Below are 10,793 nucleotides of genomic sequence, written 5' to 3' on the forward strand. Positions count from 1 at the left end.
CTCTGGCAACTGCTGTCATACTAAAGCTCAGAGATTGTCAGTGTTCTTGGGTTTATCATTGGATAGATGGACATGCATCTGCAGTGTGTTTAGGGCCTTTCATACCTAGAGGTATGAAATTAAAATGTAAAGGAATTACTTAGGTCATACTTTTACTCCTACTGTGATATTTGTATTGAGTAAAATATTTGGTTACTCTTACCACTGTGAGTAAGTCTCTAAAACGTCTTTGCTGTCAATTGCATGATTAAAACATTTACATTTTTGTAGGATTTAGTTTTTCCAAATCTTAATCCCCATGATTTGCAAAACAATTTGTCCACAACTGTCTGCGCTGTCACACTTAGTCCATATATGGCGGTGCTGTTACACCATTGGATCATAAGATGGGTTTACATTGTGCAATTTTGTACAATTTTAAATTAATATCTGCTCACACTGTACAAGGCATGTGTAGACATGTTTGTAATATACTAACATTTGTACTGCAGGAATAAAGCTTTTGCCGCAAAACTTCACATTAAATTAAAACAGGTCTGAAATCCCTGACCGTGAGTAGGTAATCGCAGCGTCCCCTGCACACTGCATGAAAGCGCAATGTTAAAATGGTTGTGCAATGCATATGCTGTGTCCAAATTGGCCTGAATATTGTACAATGTAAGCCCAACTTAAGTAAACATTGCTCCCAAGTTTTTGTCAAGCTGTGGTACGTGTGGTTCGGAGGCTCCTTCTGGTGATCTTATGCATCGGTACAGTTTGTATGTTCTAAGATTAGCCTAACCTGTTATAGAGCTGGTTTACATCTGTGGTACTCGGGGAGTCAAATCTTTTCTTAGGTGGCACTTAGTGTGAAAGGTTTGAGAGCGGCACTGTTCTAAAGTATAGTAATACTTATAAATCTTGCATGGTAGTAATATTGCAATGACAATATGGTACATTTTGAATCATTTCATAACTCCAAATGATGCGCGGTTCTCAACAAGCCAGAGCTCATAGACTGATCGATCATGGAACACAGGGAGATTGTGAAATGGCCTTTTGCAACAGATACAGCCACAGCAGTCTGTTAGATACTAGTGTTTGCTCTTAGACCAGTACAAGGGTCCAAAGGGACTAACAGAACACTTCATTCTAATTGGTGCATGGATTATTCTTAATATTGGTTAATCAAGTCATGACCGATTGTTCAGTAGATGAAAGGGAAAAAAATAATAATATGATATAATATAATATAGTATAATATAATAATATAATATAGTATAGTATAATGTAATATAATATAATATATACATTATATAATAACTTTTCTGGATTTTGCTAAATATTTCTGGGCTTTTTTCCCATTTTGTGTAGATATGTTTTTGCCCGTGTTTAAAGTATGGTTGCTAGGTGCTATTACCTCTATGTCACTGTCATTGGAACCCTGCCCAATTTGACCGTGTTTTTCAAGCTGATACTTTTGCACAAGCTCTTGGACATTGGATTTGGAACAAACCTACTTTTTCAACAGTTTTACTGTTGCATACTTGCTCAAAGTTTGTGAAAATGTATTTGAATTGTTAACAAACATGATAAAACAGCAGAGCCAAGATCATGAACAAAATATGATAATTTTTGTATGTATTGTATATATATGTATATATTTATTGTCAAACATTTATATGTATGCATTTAACCTGAGCAATACACCTTTTTTTAAAAAAAAAACAATTTTAGATTAAAAATGGTAGCAAATTGGGCAATAATAACCTTTACTTATGTCACACCTGCTTCATGTGTCCAACCAAAATGTATTATTATACCATTTTTCAAACTATTGAAAACAAGAAACAATATTTAGAAAATCTTAGATGGATCATCTCTTGGGGTTATCCTTCACTAAATATATAGATAAATCTTATATGTAATAACCCCAAAAGTAATCATTAAATGCTCTGAATATTGAGTGGATTAGTTGTTCATTTGTATTTTATGGAATAGGTAATTGCAGATAATTGCACAAAAATTTACGTTCAAAAACAATAAAGCTTGATTGAAACTGAATACGAGGAGCTTGCTGGATGAACAATTTTTATCAAAGTTGAAAAACATCTACAAGAAGGGCTGGAGCTGTCTCTACTTCCTAAGGCGGCTGAGGTCCTTTGACATCTGCTCTGACTGTACGCTGTGGTATTCTCGGGTTCAGCCATCTGCGTGGGACGGACACCACTAGACTCAATGATGAAAGATGATCAAAATGTTGTGGGGGAGGAACACCACAATGATGATTTTATTTTGCTAGAAAGTTACCATGTGACCTGTCCACGTTACCCAGGTTGTGTCTGTTTGAGGACAGGTGTCAGGTGCCTTGTCTGAGTAAACCTGTGTTCAGTGTAATTACTGGACTGGTGACATGCACCCAATACATTCTTAATTAAAATGTGGAGGGAACCAAACACTCCTACATTGAAAATGTGGAAGGAGAAGATGGTAGATGAGGCTGTCAGTTAAAAAATCCTGGGGTGAAATCCTGGGGTGAGATGGAGCGAGGGGACAGTGGGACAGTTTTTGTTTGTTCGTGCAATCATTTAAATGTTCTAAGTATTTTAATTTAGTTTTGATGTGCACCTCCCCGTTATGATCTATTTAATATGATTTTTTACACATTTTACAAAAGGTTTAGTCTGGTATATAGTTTGGGTTTGGATTTTCTAATAATCTCCTTGGAGATATGTTTTTATTGAACATTATTTGTACTTGTCCACTTCAGCTATTATTACCCTTCATAATATAATTTTTCTCTTCAATGTAGACAGTAAACCCAGTGACCGCTCCTGTGTGGACATGTGCCGTCCTGTCCCCAAAGAGACAAGCCCTTACTCAATCAGAATGTGGGTCACAGGGCATGCTTTAATCAAATCTATGGTTGTGTGTGCCCGATTCTCCAACCATGTGCTTTCTGTGTGATGTGCCCTGATGCATTGGGATCATATATGGTTGATAAGATGAAAACGTGGAGTGTTATGGAGTGCAATGATACTCTATCTCTGTGCACTGTACGCTGCTATCTACTTTATCTAACAGCCCCAGCTGCTGCCTCGTCACATGTATATTACACATGGTTTTCAATATAGTGCAGACAGTAAATATGCTGTAAAAAGGGCTTATGTACTGCCCAGTGTTCGAGCGGTTAAGACGGCAGCATACGTCCCAGGCTCCATGTGCTAACAATTTAATGCATGTCCTCCCTTCTCTCTCATCCCCATTTCCCCCAGAGCTGTCCTGTCTATTAAAGACTTCGGGCCAAAATCATCTTTAAGAAGAAAACAGGGCTGTCACAGAGGACTAATGAGAATATATTTCTTAATATTATTCATAGAGTGATTTTTAGAACAGAATAAACTTTCCTTTAGAGGAAATATGTCTTGGGCAGTGCTACATGCTGTAGTTCTATAGAACATTAAAATACACAAGAAAGACATAAAAACATGCATTTAAAAACAGACAACAGACATGTCATGTGCATATAAAGTGCCAGCCTGCTGTGAGAGCAGCACTGCTCTTGGAGTTTGAGGCTGGAAGAGCGTTTTGAAAGCTGACATGTATTGCCAGCTGATCAGTCTTTGATGCGGTCTTCCTTCCTGGAGAAGAAGAATGACACGTCCTCTGCAGTGTTACTTCTTTAGAACAGTATCCCCTGTATGAAAAAGGGAGAACACCACCTCGTCTCATTTCAGTGATTCACAAATGTAAATGTGTATTCCTGCTGCACTGTACTTACTTGCAATAACTTAAAAAAAACATCTACAGCAGAGAATCACAGAGAATAAACTTACATATTGTGTGTGTTTACAATTAAAACAATTTCAAAGGTTTTGTAAGCCTGTTTTAAGTATAGTTTTGTCAAGAAGCTAGGCATTTTACCAGGAGGAGCCCAACTCCTTGTTGTGTCATTGTTTAAATGAATATTTTTGCTTTAACGACAGCAAAAATATCAAATATATATGATTTGGAACTTGTAAGGCCTAATTATCAGCTGCACAAAGCATTATGTAACGTTTGCCAATAAATTCTTTCTGTCTGTTGACTTTAGACTTTAGATGTCTGGTTTAGTGTATATATTTTATTCAAATGTGTCGAGTGTCAACTGAAAATAAAGTAAATCTAGTTTATTATTAATTACAAAAATCAGATATTATACTTATATTAAGCTTTGCTATGTCTCACCTAGTACATTTTTATCATCACTTTTTTAACTATGTAAACTGGATTTTCACTTGCTTTGGTGATTCGGCGCAACATAAAACAATGAACAATAATAAAACAACCTATATAAAATCAAAAATAATAATGACATTGTTATCAGCAATTGCAGTGTTTCATAGGCAAAGTTTGACTGCTCTGCAAATACTGTACATAATAAACTATGCTTTACATAATTTAAACAGTGAATGGTTGTGAAAAGGCGCAGCAGGAGCTCATTTAGTTGAACATTTGCATGTTAAGCAATTTTATCCCCCTTAACATGCTGTTGTTGTGTCCTTTGCAAAAAGGCTGTGGTTAATGGCAAACATACAACTCAAAAAATAGAGGTGGAGAACTTCCATTTATTTGAGTTACATTACTTACTTTTTTATACAACTAAACTTCTCTGAGTAGTTTTCAGACACAAGGCTTTTACTTGAATAATAGATTTGATAGTGTTACACTACTCTTGGTTTAGTAAAACATTCTAGTTAAAGGGGAAATATTGTTTGAGTAATCTTGTTGTCTTGCTTGAATGCTCAGAAAAGTCCTGTTTTCACCTACCCCCTATCCCTGCCTAAATCCCTGTACTTATTTACAGTTATTTGAAAAATGAACTCTGAGTGGCACATGTAGTTTTATGTGTCACTATGAAGAGGCTTATCAGTTCTGAAGTTTGTACATGCTTTTATTACCAAGTAGTTTTAGATCAAAATATAAAATAATTATCCACATGTGTTTAGGTCAAAACTAAGTCCTTGAAGAAAACATGAAATGAGAGGTGAGTGTGTTTGTTTATGCTTTGACCGGATAGATTTATAACATTTGCGTTTATTTTTTATCTTTTTAAAATACCATTGTATTATTTTATGTTTTGTCCCTCCAATTAAATTAAATTCAAATAATAAATGAGCCGTCTCATCCCGACAATGTACAAATACTCTTTAATACTTTTTTTACTCTTACTTTTTGTGACCACTGGTACTTTTACCTGAACGATTTTTGGGTAATTATTTTGAAGTAGTGGTATTCCTATTTGACTAAAGTTTTTGGCTACTCTGTTTCCAACATAGTGTTTAGTCATAGAAGCATTTTTCACAATCGTCCCTTCAAAGCTGTGTGAGATGGTTGTAAAGTGCTCACGCCTCTGTAGCTGAACATATTGTTCACAGGCTCTGCTTCAGTACATTATGCCATGTACAGTCACTGGCTGGACTTTGAGTAGAGAAACTGTCTCCGCCCTGGCCCTCTGTGCATACATCCACCAGACAAAGCAAAGAGATGATTCAAACAACTAATGTATGTGCAAGTTTTGAGCTGAAACATGAACCACCTGGTGCTTATCTCCACCTCCTCAATGTTCTCTAAAACTGAAACACAGATTCCCCATGTTTAGTCCTGACTCTGGCACCAGCAGGAGGCCGGTCCATGTTTAGTCCTGACTCTAGCACCAGCAAGAAGCCGGTCCATGTTTAGTCCTGACTCTGGCACCAGCAAGAAGCCGGTCCATGTTTAGTCCTGACTCTGGCACCAGCAGGAGACCGGTCCATGTTTAGTCCTGACTCTGGCACCAGCAAGAAGCCGGTCCATGTTTAGTCCTGACTCTGGCACCAGCAGGAGGCCGGTCCATGTTTAGTCCTGACTCTGGCACCAGCAGGAGGCCGGTCCATGTTTAGTCCTGACTCTGGCACCAGCAGGAGGCCGGTCCATGTTTAGTCCTGACTCTGGGCACCAGCAGGAGGCCGGTCCATGTTTAGTCCTGACTCTGGCACCAGCAGGAGGCCGGTCCCTGAGGTCCTCAGAGTCCGAGATGGTTCATATGGCACTAACATGTCAGAGATGTACTTTGGTGCTAGGCCATGGAGAGACTTGTACACAAGCAGAGCTGCTTTAAAGTCTATTCTCTGAGCCACAGGGAGCCAGAGCAGAGACCTGAGAACAGGACTAATGTGATCATACTTCCTGGTTCTAGTCAGGACCCGAGCAGCAGCGTTCTGGATGTACTGCAGCTGTTTTACAGCTCGTTTGGAGAGACCAGTGAGCAGGCCGTTACAGTAGTCTAATCTACTGGAGACAAACGCATGGATAAGTCTCTCTAAATCTGGTTGAGACACAATATTTTTTATTTTGGCAATGTTTTTTGATGGTAAAAAGCTGCTGATGTTATTGATTTGATGTGGCTGTTAAAATTAAAGTCTGAGTCCATTATTACCCCCAGATTTCTAACTTGAGTTGTAGGTTTTAGAGCGAGACTCTGGAGGTGACCGCTAACACGTTCTCTTTGTTTCTGTGGGCAAAGACGATTATTTCAGTCTTGTCTGAGTTCAGCTGGAGAAAGTTGTTTTGCATCCACAAACTGATCTGTTGGATGCAGTGACAGAGTGAATCCACTGGTCCATAGTCACCTGCCGACAGTGAAACATAGATCTGAGTGTCGTTTGCACACATTTTTGCTGTCTACCAGCTGACCTAACAGCAGCATGTAGAGGTTGAACAGAAGGGGTACCAGGATTGACCCTTGTGGCAGCCCACAGGTCAGGGGCATGTGGTCTGAGACACAGCGACGAATATTAACAAAGTACATCCTGTCTGCCCATTACAGGACTTGACAGGGTAACAAAGAAGATTAGTTTTAGGTGAAATTCAGGCAATATGAACAAATAGATTCACAAGATCATTATTTATTATCAGGAAACTCCTCATTGTGAGCAGGGCTTATGCAGCTTAGAGTAGCATAAAAATATGAGTTCCCAGACCAGGTCAGCAGATTGAGAATGACGTTCGGATGAAAGTTGAAAAGTCTGGATTTTCAAAGCAGTGTTCAGATACTATACCTGAATATGTTTCTATGATGGAACACTCCTGGACGAATGAGGGATTATACCAACTTGGTGCTGTTCACATACGACAGGGTTTTTTTTCACCAAGGGCCGCATTTGGAAACTGATATGGAGCAAAGGGCCACAAACAACCCAACAATGTCAAATTTGTCAAATGAAAAAGTAAAACATTAAAAATGTTGCATTTGACATTGTTTTGATGCACCTCCTTTAATAAGACTTGGAACCTTAATATTAGAATGGTATAACATCAAAATGCTTGAATTTTTCCAATTTTACAGTAAAAAGTACTACTTTTTGTTGTTTGGACCAACTGCAGCAGGAAGCCTGAGGGCCAACAAAAATTGGTCTGAGGGCCGCATTTGGCCCCCAGGCTGTAGTTTGGACATACCTGACATACAACAGAATCTGGCACAAATACAAATGAAGTCAAATGAAATTATAGACTGAAAACATGGTGAAACTATTACTACACAGGCGTTAATGTCACATTGAAATTACTCCATAATATTAATATCATAATTTGTGGCCCAAATCTCTGAAAAAAACATATCCGTGCAAACAATTTGTTGTTTTAGATTTAATTTTTAGAATAAAAATCAACCTGTGAAATAATTCTAATATATTGGGTTCTTAATTTTGTCTTTTGGCCCTTCTCCATATTTCCTTTATTTGCAGGAACAGGTTCTATAAATATTGACATTAAAGTCGCCGGGAGCACTGGCCCCAACGTGATGCAAAGACAGACTGATCGATACAGGAGGAATATGATCTGCACTCACCATTTAAGAGTTGTAATGTCAATTGAGTGTTTAAGTGGAATTTTTTCAATATTGTATTCATACTCACTGTATTCACAAAATAAATACTTGAATAAATTATGAATATTTCAGGGGCTGTTCATGAACCAGACACTGCAGCTGATGTGAGGCATCTTAACAGAAGCACAAGTCTGCTTCTCCAGACTGAGGAGGGCCTTCACTTTGGAACTTGTTTCTCATAATAATAATGTTTCCCTCACAACAACTACTACTACTACTACTACTACTACTACTACTACTACTACTACTACTACTACTACTACTACTACTACTACTAGGGCAGGGTATTGCCAAGACCCTCGCAATACAATACGTATCCCGATACATTTTTGAAAAAAGGGTCTTAAAAATGTACCAAATGGGTAATGTTTTGACTCTGGATAAGAAAATCTATGAAATGTCATGTTTATCCACAAAGCACTTATTTATAAATCCATTCTGCTCTAATAACTTCATATATCTAACTTACTGATCCAAATAGAAATATAAGGAACACATTCTAGTAAAGTATTGCATGTTTCATGATCTGAACATGCTGCAGCAGCATCTTCTGCACAGATCTGGGTCTGATCAGGTCCAGAGCTCCTTCTCACCTCGGCCCAGACGAGCACAGCACAAACAGCAGATCAAAAGTACTATTCCACCTCGTTTAAAGCCTACGGGCCACAAAATATATAAAAAAATAAAAATAAAAAAATAAAATTTAGCCCAAAAAATATCGATACTGTGACTCCGTATCGATATTTTGAACACAACCCTAACTACTACTACTACTACTAGACTCTGCTGTTATTGTACACTGTATACAGTACACAGACTACTCATACTGCTTCACATGCTTTCAATGCCACCTAGTGGTCAGAATGCTCAAAGTCCTCTGTAAAAGACAAGACTGCACAATAATACTATAATAGATAATAGGAAAATATTATTATAAAAGCTACATCAGTATATCTTGTGAGAGCTTTACTTGTTTCAACCCAATGTGATACATCTGAGATGTATAAACACAGCTCTAGCCTCTTATTAAATTCTTTTGCATGTTGTCTGTGTCTGTTAAACACTTTTATATTCTAGGCTATTGTATTTGTAGTTTTGATGTAGCTGCATTTACATTCCCAAGGACTATACTTTCTAAGCACCGAGTTGACAAATGTAATTTTACTATAAATACATTCTTGGTATATAGAGTTAGAAATGGAACTGGGAAAATGTAGGAAACCCAACTAGAAAAATGTGGTTTAACCAAATTTTGAAAATGTCCTGCTCATGTAAAGCCCCGCCCCTGAGTCGTCCTCGACACAATACTTATAGTGTCATAGTTAATGCACATGACCTCCTCACTGCAGCGTATGTCACCACACAAAGAGGCATTTAACCTGTCACAACACTCTTTCTCCTCATTACGTCACTCATGAGTGAGCAGAGTCAGGTTTCCCCTTCAGCATCCAGTGCCCCCACCCCCTGCTCCTGTCTGCACCTCCATACCTCCATACAGAGCACCAGGCAGGTGTCAGGCTGCAGGAAGGCCCACATGCATACACTGTTAATAATTCATCCACTCACAACTGCTCACACACCAGACCGCCTGCCTGCACTTAAACTAAACCTGCTGCATGTGAATGAGACATCAGACAAATATAACTGCTCATCCTTATGTCATAACCTTATGTCATTATCAACGCTACTATGTTCATCTTTGTATTACTTAACCAACCTATTTTGTAAACAGCCCATTGAATATATTTACAGTCCTTTTACACCAAATGCGTCAGAAGAACGTTCAGAAGAAATACTTACTACTACAGAGTAGGAGTGGGCCTTAGGTGAGACTTTTACCTTTCCAGAGTTCATCTGGCTCCTCCTGCACACGTATGTGATGAGTTTCTTTTGTCCTGAGGGCTGTTACTCACCTCACACAGCACTGACACACGATCTTCTGACCCGACCAGACCTAATGAGTTCTCCTGTTGAGCTGCACTGAGAACTTTGAATATAACACATAAATACTGTGAATATTTGGCCATACAGAGGTTCCCATTATTTTTGAGTCAGAAAATTGACCAGAAACTATACCAAGAGCCCCCTCTCGTCGCCCACATGACATCACCAGAAAAGAAGTTCAAAACGTGTATACAACCAAATGTATAGGGGGCATACTGTGCAAAATAGAGTTTTATGAGCTTTTGATTTTGTTATAACAGAGTTCCTTCCTCATCATCTTACTCAAAGTTGTATTTTGATTGATTCATGCATGTTTTAGTAAGCCTGTATCGTCCTGCATTTGAGGCTTGAGTGCTCAGAAAGTGTCAGTTTTCATCTATCTCCACCCACTGCTCTGTAATTACTTGTGTTGTGTATTAAAAAGAAGTTTACACCAGGTGTTACACGTGGGGTTAAACATGTCACTAACCCTTTTTTGACATTCGTTATAACGTTCATTATTAAATCTTCTGCTTAATACTGTGAAATGTCACTATGAGGGGTATGGACCTGTTTCTATTTAGTCATTTTAGATATAGATAGTATTTCATTTTACTTTGAACAAAATGTAAAATATTGAGCTATGTATATATTAAAGTTTAATTCTAAATACCAGAAAAAGCGAACCAACATTTCTGATAGTATTCATTTTGTTATTTCCTTTTTTCTTAATTCAATTAGATTTTCTTTGACGTTTTTTGTGTGACTTGTAGGCTTTATTAGACTTGGCTGGTCAGGCAATTATTAGACATGATAGCATCAATGTGAAATGGGGATGAGAGAAGAGAGGACATGCAGCAAATAGTTAAAGATGGGATTTGATCTCATGGCGCTGCGGCCGACTGCACTCTGAGCCTGGCATATGTGCATTAGATAAGATAAGATAAGATAATCCTTTATTGTCCACACATGGGGAAATTTCATT

The sequence above is a fragment of the Eucyclogobius newberryi genome, unplaced genomic scaffold, assembly GCF_026437365.1.
Source record: "Eucyclogobius newberryi isolate DKJ021-1_F unplaced genomic scaffold, fEucNew1.0.hap1 SCAF_1, whole genome shotgun sequence".
NCBI classification, from domain to species: Eukaryota; Metazoa; Chordata; class Actinopteri; order Gobiiformes; family Gobiidae; genus Eucyclogobius; species Eucyclogobius newberryi.